Here is a 16,160-nt window from a genome sequence, read left to right on the forward strand (position 1 = left end):
TGCTTCTAACGTAAAAGTACATTTAATAGAGAATGTTAGTCAATGATATATACGTAACTTTTGGTAAAGATGAGCATGTACGTACGAAGCCGGATGTACGATGGCTATTCGGAAAGTAAGGAACGATAGGTAGCGAAATGGAATCCACAGTGAAAATCACAACTGTTTTATTTGCAACAGTTAGCTACAACTTCCAGCTACTGATCTGAAGGTGGCGTTGTTAAAACACGCGGTGCAGTCACATTAGCGTCAGCACCTGTCGAAAGTATGACTAACCGCCTTTTGTAATGTGGACCACTGCGATACCGCAGGAAGAGAGTGAATGAGGTTCTGGTAGGTATCGACAGGGATGTGGAGCCATGCCGACTGCAGCTGCCGTGGCTAGCGGCCCTAGACTTCTCGGCTGAGCATCCATGGCCCAGTCGAAGTGGTCTCACAGCTTCTCGACGGCTTCAGTAGGGGCAGTCTGGTGGCAAGGGAGTTCGACGATTAACTCACCCTGGTGCTCTGCGAACAGCGCATGCACGTGTAAGCCATGTGACACGTTGTGTTTTCCTGCTCGTAGACACCATAGTACCGAAGTCAAAATGGTCGAAATGGCTCTGAGCACTATGGGACTTAACATCTGAGGTCATCAGTCCCCTAGAACTTAGAACTAATTAAACCTAACTAACCTAAAGACATCACACACCTCCATGCTCTAGGCAGGATTCGAGCCTGCTTCCGTACCGGTCGCTCGGTTCCAGACTGAGGCGCCTAGAACCGCACGGCCACCGCGGCCTGCTAGTACCGAGGAAAAACAAACTGCGTGTAGGGTTGAACATATTCCCCAAAGATAGATGCATACTTGTGTTGGTCCACTGTGCCTTGCAGAGTGACGAGCTCACGCAGGGATTATCCTCCGGCCTGGACACTTCCGACGATTCTTACAGGTTGTTTTCTTTCAGACATTTCACTCCGTACTCGCCAACGGCCATCCATGCAATGAAGTAAGAAGACTGATTTTCCTGAAAAGGCCACCTGTCGCCATTCAGTGAACGACCACTTTCGGTATTGCATTACAATTTGCAGCCGTCGTTCTCGATGAACAGCAGTCAGTATGGGTGCATGAACTAGGTGCCTCCTGAGGAGACACATATGCTGAAGCGTTCGCTAAACGTTCGTTGAGGAGACGTTATTAGTAGACCCTTGGTTGGTCTGGGAGTGACACACGGTGGTACGGGCCGTTATGGCAACAGGCGACCATCGAAAACATCGCAAAAGCAAGTTCCGGAAGGAAAACGATTCACGAGAGTACTCGTAAACAGCCCTGCACTGCGAGCAGTAAACTGCGTCTCCTATTTGAACGCTGCTCAACAGTTGCGTGTGTATTCGCCCTAACGCATCTCCGCAGCGGTCCATCGACATTGTCACCTATGGAACATGGGACACCACAGTTGCCTCGCAACCAGTTTTCGATATAGCCAATTTGCCATGCGCTATGTTCTTTAACGACGACGGCAAGTGAACAGTTCACACCACTTCGCCCGGAAGCCAGTGATCATGGCCTTTTGGACGTCACATACACACTGGGGGTTTGTGTTGTCCTCATCATTTCATCGGCATCATCATCATTCTTGACAGTGGCTAGATTGAATTGTGTAAAAAATGGACTGTGTAAAATTTGGGTCTTTGTACGGGTGCTGATGACCGCGCAGTTGAGCGCCCCACAAACCAACGACCGTCAGATAAATCTCTCCGTTTCCGGATTACGAAAACAACTGCACTGTTTGGCGCATTCAAGTAACAAGCTTCTGGTGCTACCACCTGCCGTCTGCGAGTGGTTAATGAACATTGACATCGCACATAGACACATTTATGTGATAGGACCGTATATGATATGATGGATGTATAAATATTTTGCAGAATAGGAGATGACAAACAAAGCTTACACCAGTCCAGCGTAATTACAGGAAGAATAACCATCTTACATTGTGTTGTGAAGCAAAGTCAAATGATGAAAAAAGTAGTAGTCTGCTAGATTTTTAAAGATTATCTCCGCTGATCTCATGAGACAAGTGGATGTGCCATGATTGTAAAAACAGCTCGATACATTAAAAGTATTAGCATGACTGAGCTTTAAAAGAAGTTATCTTCTGACTGTTTTTATCGATGTATTTCCAAAAGGGAATATGCGATATTTTTATTGTTTATATAAATGTCGTTTTTTTTTAGTCGTCAGTCTACTGACTGGTTTGATGCGGCCCGCCACGAATTCCTTTCCTGTGCTAACCTCTTCATCTCAGAGTAGCACTTGCAACCTACGTCCTCAATTATTTGCTTCATGTATTCCAATCTCTGTCTTCCTCTACAGTTTTTGTCCTCTACAGCTCCCTCTAGTACCATGGAAGCCATTCCCTCATGTCTTAGCAGATGTCCTATCATCCTGTCCCTTCTCCTTATCAATGTTTTCCGCATATTCTTCTCCGATTCAGCGTAGAACCTCCTCATTCCCTACCTTATCAGTCCACCTAATTTTCAACATTCGTCTATAGCACCACGTCTCAAATGCTTCGATTCTCTTCTGTTCCGGTTTTCCCACAGTCCATGTTTCACTACCATACAATGCTGTACTCCAGACGTACATCCTCAGAAATTTCTTCCTCAAATTAAGGCCGGTATTTGATATTAGTAGACTTCTCTTGGCCAGAAATGCCTTTTTTGCCATAGCGAGTCTGCTTTTGATGTCCTCCTTGCTCCGTCCGTCATTGGTTATTTTACTGCCTAGGTAGCAGACTTCCTTAACTTCATTGACTTCGTGACCATCAATCCTGATGTTAAGTTTCTCGCTGTTCTCATTTCTACTACTTCTCATTACCTTCGTCTTTCTCCGATTTACTCTCCAACCATATTGTGTACTCATTAGACTGTTCATTCCGTTCAGCAGAGCATTTAATTCTTCTTCACTTTCACTCAGGATAGCAATGTCATCAGCGAATCGTATCATTGAAATCCTTTCACCTTGTATTTTAATTCCACTCCTGAACCTTTCTTTTATTTCCATCATTGTTTCCTCGATATACAGATTGAAGAGTAGGGGCGAAAGGCTACAGCCTTGTCTTACACCCTTCTTAATACGAGCACTTCGTTCTTGATCGTCCACTCTTATTATTCCCTCTTGGTTGTTGTACATATTATATGTGACCCGTCTCTCCCTATAGCTTACCCCTACTTTTTTCAGAATCTCGAACAGCTTGCACCATTTTATAGTGTCGAACGCTTTTTCCAGGTCGACAAATCCTATGAACGTGTCTTGATTTTTCTTTAGCTTTGCTTCCATTATTAGCCGTAACGTCAGAATCTCCCCTCTCGTGCCTTTACTTTTCCTAAAACCAAACTGATCGTCACCTAACGCATTCTCAATTTTCTTTTCCTTTCTTCTGTATATTATTCTTGTAAGCAGCTTCGATGCACGAGCTGTTAAGCTGATTGTGCGATAGTTCTCGCACTTGTCAGCTCTTGTCGTCTTCGGAATTGTGTGGATGATGCTTTTCCGAAAGTTAGATGGTATGTCGCCAGACTCATATATTCTACACACCAACGTGAATAGTCGTTTTGTTGCCACATCCTCTAATGATTTTAGAAATTCTGATGGAATGTTATCTATCCCTTCTGCCTTATTTGACCGTAAGTCCTCGGAAGCTCTTTTAAATTCCGATTCTAATACTGGATCCCCTATCTCTTCTAAATCGACTCCTGTTTCTTCTTCTATCACATCAGACAAATCTTCACCCTCATAGAGGCTTTCAATGTATTCTTTCCACCTATCTGCTCTCTCCTTAGCATTTAACAGTGGAATTCCCGTTGCACTCTTAATGTTACCACCGTTGCTTTTAATGTCACCAAAGGTTGTTTTGACTTTCCTGTATGCTGAGTCTGTCCTTCCGACAATCATATATTTTTCGATGTCTTCACATTTTTCCTGCAGTCATTTCGTCGTAGCTTCCCTGCACTTCCTATTTATTTCATTCATCAGCGACTTGTATTTCTGTATTCCTGATTCTCCAGGAACATGTTTGTACTTCCTCCTTTCATCAATCAACTGAAGTATTTCTTCTGTTAACCATGGTTCGTTCGCAGCTACCGTCTTTATACCTATGTTTTCCTTCCCAACTTCTGTGATGGCCCTTTGTAGAGACGTCCATTCCTCTTCAACTGTGTTGCCTACTGCGCTATTCCTTATTGCTGTATCTAGAGCGTTAGAGAACTTCAAACGTATCTCGTCATTCCTTAGAACTTCCGTATAAATGTCTACTACATCCAAAATCACTTAAAACTTGCAGTGTTGACTTTACTGTTTGCAGGACTTTCTTTCTATCTTTATATGTGATTAATTCACTGTCAGCTTCGTCAAGATATAGAGAAATTTCAAGTAAGCATTCTGAACATAATGAAGTCTTATAGAATATATAATATGACACTGAATTATACTTCACATCGTCACATGTCGAAACAAACTAGAAATCATTGACATATTTTTTTTAAGATTTCGTGGTATTCAGAATGGTTAATTGGGATTTGTATGTATCTTGACAAAGTTGTCAGTGGATTAGTCATATTTGATGATGATAAGGAACTGCTGAAGATAGACACGTGAACATCATGATTTTTAAGCAGTCTTGGAATAATGATTATTATATATTGTGACATCTTCCAAAATCCGAATTGCATGTTTTACCACTATAAACCAAAAAATACATTTCAGAATTAATAAGTCTCATATAGTTACAGTGGACGGTGCACCTTAGTCGAATGAAAGATTACTTCCTATAACTTGAGTAGACAGTTGAAGGCGCTATCGTTCCTTTAACGCAACGTGGAGAATATGTTTATTAATATCTAGTTGCAGCTGCGTAGAGGTTTCAATGCTGGCCCAGGACTCTGACACAACGTCTAGTGATCAAGAACTATAGGCCACAACCTCTCATCTGCATGCTGAATAAATATCGGCGGCGGGAACAAGGAGACGTACGCATCTACAGAACTGACATTTTGAAAACGTCTATGCTGTGATCCCAGCTATCACACCATCCTGGTAGGCCATCATTTGCGAATTACTGACAAAATAAATTTCGGAATTTCCCGTCACGCTCAGTGTCCTTAAAATAAGCATCATGTTGACTGGCTGAGTGGTGTAATGGATGGGGCAAGGCGTTGACGTGGAGAAGTTGGTGGCTTCGAATCTTGTCTGCTACATTAATTTCTTTTTTAATACAAAATTTTTATCGAAATTACTTTGAACACTATTTTTATTCAGTTAACTGGTTTAAATGTAATTTTATATTTCTATTCCTTCCTCTCAACATTTTATTCATAATATCAGCTTCTTCATTTTCTCTCATTTTTCTTCCTATCAATTTTTTCTAACTTGAAATCTTTGTTCATGTGATTTTACTTAATTTTATGTGGTAATTTCAATTTAATTTCTTTCGTTTAGTCAGCCTATTTTTTCCTCCATATTACTGATCTCATTTTTTCTATTCCTCATTTATCTTGCATTTCGTTTAATTTTAATCTCTTATTACTTTGAGTCTCTTTTTTCGTTTAAATCTTCATCTCCGTTATTTTGTCATTAATGCAATAGGAATTTAGGATATGTTCAATTGTTTGTGCGACAATAACCATCCAAATATACATAGAATTTGTATAGAAAAATACATTTTTGAAGCTATTGGATTATTTCGTCTTTTGTTATTTAACTAATAGATTGGCATTTTCAAATAGTATTATAATAGGTATTCACATTCACTTTCATGAAAATCCCAAGTGAAAAAATTATGACGTAAACAAAAAACTAGAACATACGAAGAAATTCATAAAATGCTTGAAATGTGACAAAGGGATAGAAATAAAAAAAAGTTTAAGCCAATTAACGGAATAAAAATAATGATCGACGTAGTTTTGATAAAGATTTAGAAATAAAAAAAATTAGGCAGTCGACGAGATTCAAACCCACGACCTTCAGCATTTAATGTCCTTAGCATAGACATTTCAGCATGCACTTTTACACAATTATTGTAACGCTGTTGAGCGTCACATAGATTCTTTTTCCGTCGATTTCTCGCAAATGAGGACCCACTAGGGTGAATCGCTCCTGGGTGTGATACCCGGTATCTTAACCTACATCGCCACATAAATGGTTTCAAACAGTCGATCCCGCGGTTCCAAACTGAAGCGCCTAGAACCGTTCGGCCACTCCGGCCGGCAACACATTGCAAATTTGAATTCTTCCGGCCTGACTGACGGACACCGCCGACAGTTGAAGAGGGTTGTAATGTGTAATGGGCATACATCTATCCAGACCATCACACAGGAATGCCAAACAGCATCAGGATCCACTGTAAGTACTATGACAGTTCGGCGGGAGGTGGCAAAACTTGGATTTCATGGTCGAGCGGCTGCTCATAAGCTACACATTTCGCCGGTAAATGCCAAACGACGCTCGCTTGGTGTAAGGAGCGTGAACATTGGACGATTGAGAAGTGGAAATAACATTGTATGCAGTGACGAATCACGGTATACGATGTGGGGATCCGATGGCAGTGTGTGGGTATGGCGAATGTCCGGTGAACAGCATCTGCAAGAGTGTGTAGTGGCAACGGTAAAATTCGAAGGAGGCGGTGTTATGGTGTGGTCGTGCATTTCATGGAAGTGACTTGCATCCCTTGTTGTTTTGCGTGGCACCATCACAGCACAGGCCTACATTGATGTTTTAATCACCTTTTTGCTTCCCACTAATGAAGAGCAATTCGGGGATTCCGATTGTATCTTCCAAGACGATGGATCAACTGTTCATAATGCACGGCCTGTGGGGGAGTGGTTACACGAGAATAACATCCCTGGAATGGACTGGCCGTCACAGCGTCCTGAGCTGAATCCTACAGAACACCTTTGGGATGTTTTAGAACGCCGACTTCGATCCAGACCTCACCGACCGACATCGCTGCATTTCCGCACTGCAGCACTCCGTGATGAATGGGCTGTCATTCAAGAAACCTTCCAGCACCCGACTGAACGTATGGCTGCGAGAGTGGAAGCTGCCATCAAGGCTAAGGATGAACAAACATCCTACTGAAATCCAGCATTACGGATGGAGGGCGCCACGAACTTGCCATTTTCAGCCAGGTGTCTGGATAGTTTTGATCACATATTGTAGGTCATAATAAAGTGATTCGGCAACATGTTTTCTAGTGCTGGTAGCTGGAGTAGACACCGATCTGCTTACCACCAAAATTGTGGTTAGTGCTGTCTGCAGAAACTGCAGTCACCTTTCCCTCAAGATCATATTACTTTAAAACCTCCAGCACATAATTCTGAAGTAAATCTGAAGTTTCTCCAGCTAAATTAACCAATTCGAGCACTTTCACCGTGATACGATTTTCAGGGTGAAAATACCTGATAAGGAGAGGAACCAACTTCAAATCCAGATGATTCGATGTATGGATCATTACAGAAATGAATCGAGCACTTTTCAGTTCATTTAAAACCAGCTGAGCTGCATACAGTGCAATAACATTTGAAATGATTGCATTACATTTTGTGTGTCCACATGTGAATTTAGGATTGAAAAGTTTTTTAACAACTGCTGTAGTACAGTCCATTGACTTAAAGCTATGGTTATGCATTGCACTGTGGTATGCAAACGTAGCTTCTTGTGCTGCCAACTGCCTATCCATTTCTGTTACTGATTTTAAGGTTACATAGTAATCACTCACGTATTTATTTGCTCTTTTCGTTTGTTCACTCATGCGATGTTTCTTCTTCTTAATGTGATTCACAATTTCAGACCTTCCACCACGACCAACAGCAAATTTTGATCTGCACAACGTACATTCTACAGTTTCTCCTCTACCAGTGATAGGAGGAAACTCACTTTTTATGTTGCTGTTAAAATTACACTTTCGTTTTGGCATAATGAAACAGTGATTGCACAGTGCAAAACATTAACAGTGTGGTAACGAAAGTTAGAGAGCAAGTATCAGTGGTGTAGAGTATCTCTGAACCGAAAGGACGGATTCAGTGGATCGATTTAGAAGAGAAGAATCTTCGATGTTATTCGTAACCTATAGTGTGTTTAAAATTACTTGCGATTTTTGACAGTTCGGTACTTGTTTGTGGTATGCTGAAAGTCATCACACGGTTACTAGCGTAAATAATTGCGCAGTTAATAGCAAGTCGAACAACCAGTAGCGTGAAACACTCTAGCCAAGCGGAATCATAAAAATAACGGGACATTCGAGAGTCCCCAAAAAAACTTTCGGGAGAGCGGGACATTTTGGTGAAAAACGGGACTGTCCCGCGAAAAACGGGACGAATGGACACCCTATCTTACGGTGGCTACGACCGACGACACAGTCGGCGACGGCGCCGGCAGTCAGCGGGTCGTCTCGTGTGTCTCCCCTGCGACTCTGCCGCCTGGGGTCGCGTCTCGCTGGCTGCTGAGGCAAACCGCAGCACAATGGGCGCCGCCGCGGCCGGGTCGGGGGCCGGCGCTCTTGTTTTGGCTCCCCTCGCGGCCCGCCGCCTTTATTAGATCACTCTCGTTCAATCAGGGTGTGATCACGCCGAACGGCGCCAGCGTAAACAAACGCGCCGTAACGGCCCACTGCGGAATCACATTACGTCCGCGTCAGCTGGCCCAGGACGGCTCGTGCGTGCCAGATGCCGCGGCAGCGCGCCGTGCGCGACACCGCCACACACTGCGGACCCCTGCTTGACCCTTCTCGACAGCGTCCTCCCTCGGAGTGGGTAAACATTTTATTACTTTCATACGATATCTAATACGACGTATCTCGACGTCGCTAGATGTATGAGTCAACAGTGATTCTTCTTCATCACTGAGGCGATTATCCGCATCTTGATACACAGGGTGAATAATAAATAAGGGGACAGAAACCTAAGGCGATTCACGACACGGAAAGGAAAACAAAGAAGTTCACAATAACAACAGGTAATGAACAGTGAATCTGCAATTTAGCAATAGTACTTTCTTTCTTTCACTGGTGCCATTCCCCGTACTGACGCAGGGTCGGCATTGTTAGGAACGGATTTGGCAAGATTGGGATGAAGGGGTGGCCGAATGCCCTTCCTGCCGCCACCCCGTACGCCCCGGGACAGAACAAGTGTACCCCAGCTGTCTGTGTCTAGTGTAATTTATGGAATAGTACGAACGTGTTCAGATGTCAGCGAGTTCTGTAACTGAGGCGGAACGTGAGGACCAGCCCGGTATTCACCTAGCGGGATGTGGAAAACCGCCTAAAAACCACATCCAGGCTGGCCGGCACACCGACACTAATCGTTAATCCGCCAGGCGGATTCGATTCGGGGCCGGCCCGAGTCCAGGAAGCAGCGCGTTAGCGCTCTCGGCTACACTGGCGGGTCAGTTTAGTAGTAGTACTGGCTCATTAAATTTTTCATTCTTTGTGTGATGATATAGCCTCTATGTTCTGGAGATATGACTTTTTTCTTTTGTACAGTCTCGTACTTGATGTTGAAAACCAAACATGTGTTGTAAAATTTGACGTTCACGTTCCTGATGTTTATACCAAATTTTCAAATAATCGAGCCTGGAAAGTACAGTCTGACTCGGAAATTTGTTCTGCCGTGGTAGCACCTTAGCAAGCGCAACAGGGCATCTTTTAGGGACAGATTGAGGGGCGCCAAATAAGTAATGCAGCTTATTTTTTTTCTGAAAGCAGGTTGATTTTATTCAGTAACTCAATACACACTGACTAAGGGAAGACTGACGTCTAATAAACTGTCTTATAGCTTGGTTCATGGAGGGCTGCGAGCTGGGGTGGATTGGAAAATTAAAAACTACTGCTCTGTTTTATTATCTTTAGCCGCTTTTATGTCGTATCGGTGTCTCTGTAGAGCTATACCATGGGAAATAAGAGAGGACGTAGGTCAGTCGCCGGTATCCTCGTTCTATAACACAAACTGCACGCAATTAACAACTGAGTTCTTTATTCATAAACAAAGAGCTACTTAACTTATGTTTCTATGTGCTGTGGTACAAGCTTTTTTCTATATAGTCCACATAGCCTCAGTGCTGTTGAAGTAGAAGTTGGGTATGTTAACTAAAAGTTTGCTACGTTCTGCCTGTCTATGTGCTACAGGCCAAGTCTGTGGTTCCTTCTCGATGGCGTACAGACTCGAACTAACTCGAACTGGCCCTCTGGTACGCGGCGGCGACCCCAAATACTGGTGGCTGAGAGCGCGTTGGCGGCACGTTTCCTGCGAGTCTTGTCGTTGGCCTCTATCGATACTCTCGTAACGTCTGTGCTGCATGGTAGGCCAGCACATGCTCCAAGTTGCATATGAGGAACTGCGTCGCTACGCCCTTACTTGACTGCTGCAAAATACTACAAAAGGCAGCTGGTATGTACATTTCATTTCGGCTTGGTGCTTTTTGTTTTCAAAATAACCCACACAGGAAAACGGCGCTAGTATCATGAGGCCATCTAATGTCGATACGTATGGGCTAAGCCACATGTCTACATATGTGATGAAAGGATGGTCTCTGGCACTAAATGAGCATATGAAAAAATGTGAGTGGTGCTTGTTATCAATGTTCAAAGTAATAGGGTCGAAAACCGTTGTCACAGATGAGCAATACAAATCATCAGTACATGTGATGCACAAATTCACACATAATCAGTTCATGAAACCCATAATGAAAGCAACATAACGCTTCGTAGGCTTTTTTAAGAGAGATATTGGAAGCCATTTATGTTCAGATGGAACATTTACGTGACGTTAGTTCGTCGATTTGAACGGGTCCCAAACGAATACGGAAGTCCCGATGCAAATCAACAAACATGTAGTACAAGAATCTATTCTGAGTAAACTTTACTTGACACACGAATCACGAATGAAGCGCGAATGAGTTATGCATCTAGAGCCTACAAAATGCAGCCATCTCGGCCAGTTTTACCAAACAGCATGCTGAAGCATAGATGACGATGATTTGTGTTTTAAGACGCTAAACGTCGAGGTCATAAGCGCTCTTTCATGAAATACATAGAGAAGAGGATGGTCAAAACCTGTTAAATTTTAAAAGCAAGCTCTATCAACAAACAAGAATTTAAAATACAAGATTGACATTTTAAGACACGTAAAAGACAAATAAAATATAGCAGAATAAAACGGTAACATCAAGGGTAACATGTCAGCACAAATACATCGAACGGTTCCAGATAATTGTAACTCGGTGAATCCTTAGAAATAATGAGTGATCAAGCAACTCTGCGGCACATGAAGATCTCACTCCCAATATTTTGGGAAAATGTGCTCACATCACACAAAATCTTAAAGCTCGAACCACACTCAACTCATTAACAGTTAAAATAGACGGCAGGTCATGTGGAGGATCCAGGCCTACTCTCAGAGCTTCATATATGAGGGACGTTAAACAAGTAGCGCGGCTCATTTTTTTAAGCACGTTGGCTTTGGCTCTGAGCACTATAGGACTTAACATCTGACGTCATCAGTCCGCTAGAACTTAGAAATACTTAACCCTAACTAACCTGACAAAACACACATCCATGCCTGAGGCAGGATTCGAACCTGCGACAGTAGTGGTCACGCGGTTCCTGACTGAAGCGCCTAGAACCGCTTGGCCACACCGGCCGGCTCAGGTTGGCTTTATTGAGGATTCCAATTCACCACATTAGTCCCCACTCTTTGGCTACAAAACCCTATTTTTCAACATAATCTCCATACAGTGCGTTGGTTTTACTTCATTTTACTGGGAGCGCCTGTGTGCTTTCGTGGTATCACTCCAATGGTCGACGTCGGAGGCAACGTCTTACGGCATTAATAACGTCCCCATTATCCACTTCAGTGCGGAACCGCGCGACCGCTATGGTCGCAGGTTCGAATCCTGCCTCGGGCATGGATGTTTGTGATGTCCTTAGGTTAGTTAGGTTTAAGTAGTTCTAAGTTCTAAGGAACTGATGACCTAAGATGTTAAGTCCCATTGTGCTCAGAGCCATTTGGACCATTTGAACCATTACCCACGTACTACTTCCCGCGGAGTTCATCCTTTATTCGGCCAGTCAGAAGTTAGATCCGGGCTGTAGGATGGATGTGAAAGAACACTCCAATGAAGTCTTCTGAGCTCCTCTCTGGTGCACGAACTTGCGTGAGGCGTTGCCGTTATCTTGGAGAAGGGAAGTTCGTTTGCGTTTTTGTCTGCCGAACACGCTGACGTCGTTTCTTCAGTTTCGTAAGATTAGCGTAATACACTTTTGTGCATTCCTCAATGAGGGAGAACATGAAAAGTGTAACACCTTCAGAATCCCAGATGACTGTCACTATGATTTTACTAGCTGATGGAGGTGGAGAGGTGGTATGGCTCCACTCTATGGATAGCCCTTTTGTTTCCGGTCGGAGATGATGAACTTATGTTTCATCTCCTTTGACGATGTTATGTTACATCTCCTTTGAAGATGTTCAACAAAGTATTGTCACAATCAGTCTCGTAGCGCAAAAGCAATTCCGCACAGATGGTCGTTCGTCACTGTTTACGATCTTCTGTTAGGTGGCGAAGAACTCAACGGGTTCATATCCTGAATACACCAACTAGTGGACGAATGTGTCCGCAAAACCAAGAGAGACGTCTAGTTGAGTAGTGAAACGTTTGATAGAGCTCTGCCCATCACGTCAAATGAGTGTGTCCGTACCCTCCAACATCCCAGGAGTCACAGTTGGGGTGTGCGGTCCACCAAGAGACCGGACAAGTTTGCGCGACACTGTTGCGATGATGACAGACGCCTCACCCAACGACTGATAGTGCTTTTGTTGGGTTCCAGGTCTCCATAAACACTCTGCAAGCGTCAATGAATATTTGAGATGCTCTGGTTTTCCTCCAGAAGAAACTCAGTGACAGCTCTCTGCTTGAAAAGTATCTTTGTTACGGATAGCAATTTGAAGGCTATGTAGAGGGCCGCCACCTATCGGATGTCATCACACTGTAAAGGCTCAAGCCGTAATATTCCACGACGTCCCATAACAAATTCCTCCTCAGCTTTTTCTGCCGAAATTGGCCAAGAAGAGAATTGTGTTGCATTGCCTATTTGACGCCTCTCGTACAACACGTTTCATTAAAATGTGTCTTATCGACAGCTGTGTTCCACATCTGAGTCACACTGGTGGCTCCGCGCAACCTACGAGAAAGTAACGTGCTAAATGGCAATATACTGCTCCAAACCTTGTGAGGACTACTTCTTCAGCTCATCGTGAGCTAAAGCCACCGTCGCACTGATGGTTTCACTGAACGCAGCTGAAGAGCAAACGCGAGCTGGATAGGAGCAAATCTCCATGGGAGCCGCGTCGCGTGTTCTTTTCCCCGGATCCCAGTGTGTTCTGAAACCCAACAGAAAATCCTTTCCTTTTCCTGCTTTTGCATGAGAAGGGAAGAGTATTGGTGTTCTTGCACCACCCTCTACGCTGCGTACATTCCATCAATAGCAAAAAGGAATCAGAGCAGATGAGTAATTTTTTTTACCATGATGTCGTCTCTTCTGGTTCAGCGACTTTAGGATAACAAACGGTTTCGCATTATCAACGGGAAATTTCTCTGCGAGCAAATTCGGGGAATACGACGGAGCAATCGAGAAATTCCCCAGACCCATCAGCGTAAATGGTAATAAGATTCGGGTGGCGATTTAAACTCACATAATTCACTCCTGGAAATTGAAATAAGAACACCGTGAATTCATTGTCCCAGGAAGGGGAAACTTTATTGACACATTCCTGGGGTCAGATACATCACATGATCACACTGACAGAACCACAGGCACATAGACACAGGCAACAGAGCATGCACAATGTCTGCACTAGTACAGTGTATATCCACCTTTCGCAGCAATGCAGGCTGCTATTCTCCCATGGAGACGATCGTAGAGATGCTGGATGTAGTCCTGTGGAACGGCTTGCCATGCCATTTCCACCTGGCGCCTCAGTTGGACCAGCGATCGTGCTGGACGTGCAGACCGCGTGAGACGACGCTTCATCCAGTCCCAAACATGCTCAATGGGGGACAGATCTGGAGATCTTGCTGGCCAGGGTAGTTGACTTATACCTTCTAGAGCACGTTGGATGGCACGGGATACATGCGGACGTGCATTGTCCTGTTGGAACAGCAAGTTCCCTTGCCGGTCTAGGAATGGTAGAACGATGGGTTCGATGACGGTTTGGATGTACCGTGCACTATTCAGTGTCCCCTCGACGATCACCAGAGGTGTTCGGCCAGTGTAGGTGATCGCTCCTCACATCATGATGCCGGGTGTTGGCCCTGTGTGCCTCGGTCGTATGCAGTCCTGATTGTGGCGCTCACCTGCACGGCGCCAAACACGCATACGACCATCATTGGCACCAAGGCAGAAGCGACTCTCATCGCTGAAGACGACACGTCTCCTTTCGTCCCTCCATTCACGCCTGTCGCGACACCACTGGAGGCGGGCTGCACGATGTTGGGGCGTGAGCGGAAGACGGCCTAACGGTGTGCGGGACCGTAGCCCAGCTTCATGGAGACGGTTGCGAATGGTCCTCGCCGATACCCCAGGAGCAACAGTGTCCCTAATTTGCTGGGAAGTGGCGGTGCGGTCCCCTACGGCACTGCGTAGGATCCTACGGTCTTGGCGTGCATCCGTGCGTCGCTGCGGTCCGGTCCCAGGTCGACGGGCACGTGCACCTTCCGCCGACCACTGGCGACATCGATGTACTGTGGAGACCTCACGCCCCACGTGTTGAGCAATTCGGCGGTACGTCCACCCGGCCTCCCACATGCCCACTATACGCCCTCGCTCAAAGTCCGTCAACTGCACATACGGTTCACGTCCACGCTGTCGCGGCATGCTCCCAGTGTTAAAGACTGCGATGGAGCTCCGTATGCCACGGCAAACTGGCTGACACTGACGGCGGCGGTGCACAAATGCTGCGCAGCTAGCGCCATTCGACGGCCAACACCGCGGTTCCTGGTGTGTCCGCTGTGCCGTGCGTGTGATCATTGCTTGTACAGCCCTCTCGCAGTGTCCGGAGCAAGTATGGTGGGTCTGACACACCGGTGTCAATGTGTTCTTTTTTCCATTTCCAGGAGTGTATTTAATTTTAAAAGTATAATCCTGACTACACTTTTCCCTGTAATCAATCAGTTCAAAATTAAGGTGGGTGTGTTTAGAGGCCAGGGGGATTCCCTACTCCGTCCATGGCTTTGGGCCTTACGCCTTCCACTTGTAATAATTCAAGATTGGATCCCTGCTGTCCTCGATTGCCCACGGACAGTTAAGGAACGGAGACGGCTACTGCCGAGTTTGGAACATACAGAGCCCTGTATGCTTGGCGTACCACAGGGAGAAAACGTCGAAGAGACATTAGAGCCTCAGCGGCTAGCATGTGGACTCGGACAGTAAGGTACTGCTCAGAATCGAACGCCCTTGGGATGAACCGCATCCAGCTTTTAGGTATGAATGCTTGCTACGCCATAATATAGTATCCGTTTTCAAGTCGGGGTCGGACAAAGGCTTTATAAAATTGGAGCAAATTCGCCCTGTAGGTTCCCGAAGATCTGTGACGCATTTGAAGTATCGTACTTTCAGTTCTTTAAGTAAATCGATCATCAAAGGTAAGGCTTATAAATTCCCGTTTTTCTTAGACGAGAGAAGAGCATCCCCCAGTTTTAAAGTAATTCGTGATTCGTCACTCCACACAACGTTTTTCCACTGTTCAACTGTCCAATTTTTACGCTCCTTACACCAGGCGAGGCCTCGTTTGGCATTTACCGGCGTGATGTGTGGCTTATGAGCAGCCGCTCATCCATGAAATCCAAGTTTTTTCCCATCCCGCCTAACTCTCATAGTACTTGCAGTGGATCCTGATGCAGATTGGAATTCCTGTGTGATGTTCTGGATAGATGTCTGCCTATTACACATTACGACCCTCTTCAACTGTCGGTGGTCTCTGTCAGTCAACAGACGAGGTCGAACTGTACGCCTTTGTACTGAATGTGTCCCTTCTCGTTTGCACTTCGCTATCACATCGGAAACAGTGGACCTAGGTATGTTTAGGGGTGTGGAAATCTCGCTTACAGATATATGCCACAAGTGACACCCAATCAC

Source organism: Schistocerca gregaria, chromosome 1, assembly GCF_023897955.1.
Source record: "Schistocerca gregaria isolate iqSchGreg1 chromosome 1, iqSchGreg1.2, whole genome shotgun sequence".
NCBI classification, from domain to species: domain Eukaryota; kingdom Metazoa; phylum Arthropoda; class Insecta; order Orthoptera; family Acrididae; genus Schistocerca; species Schistocerca gregaria.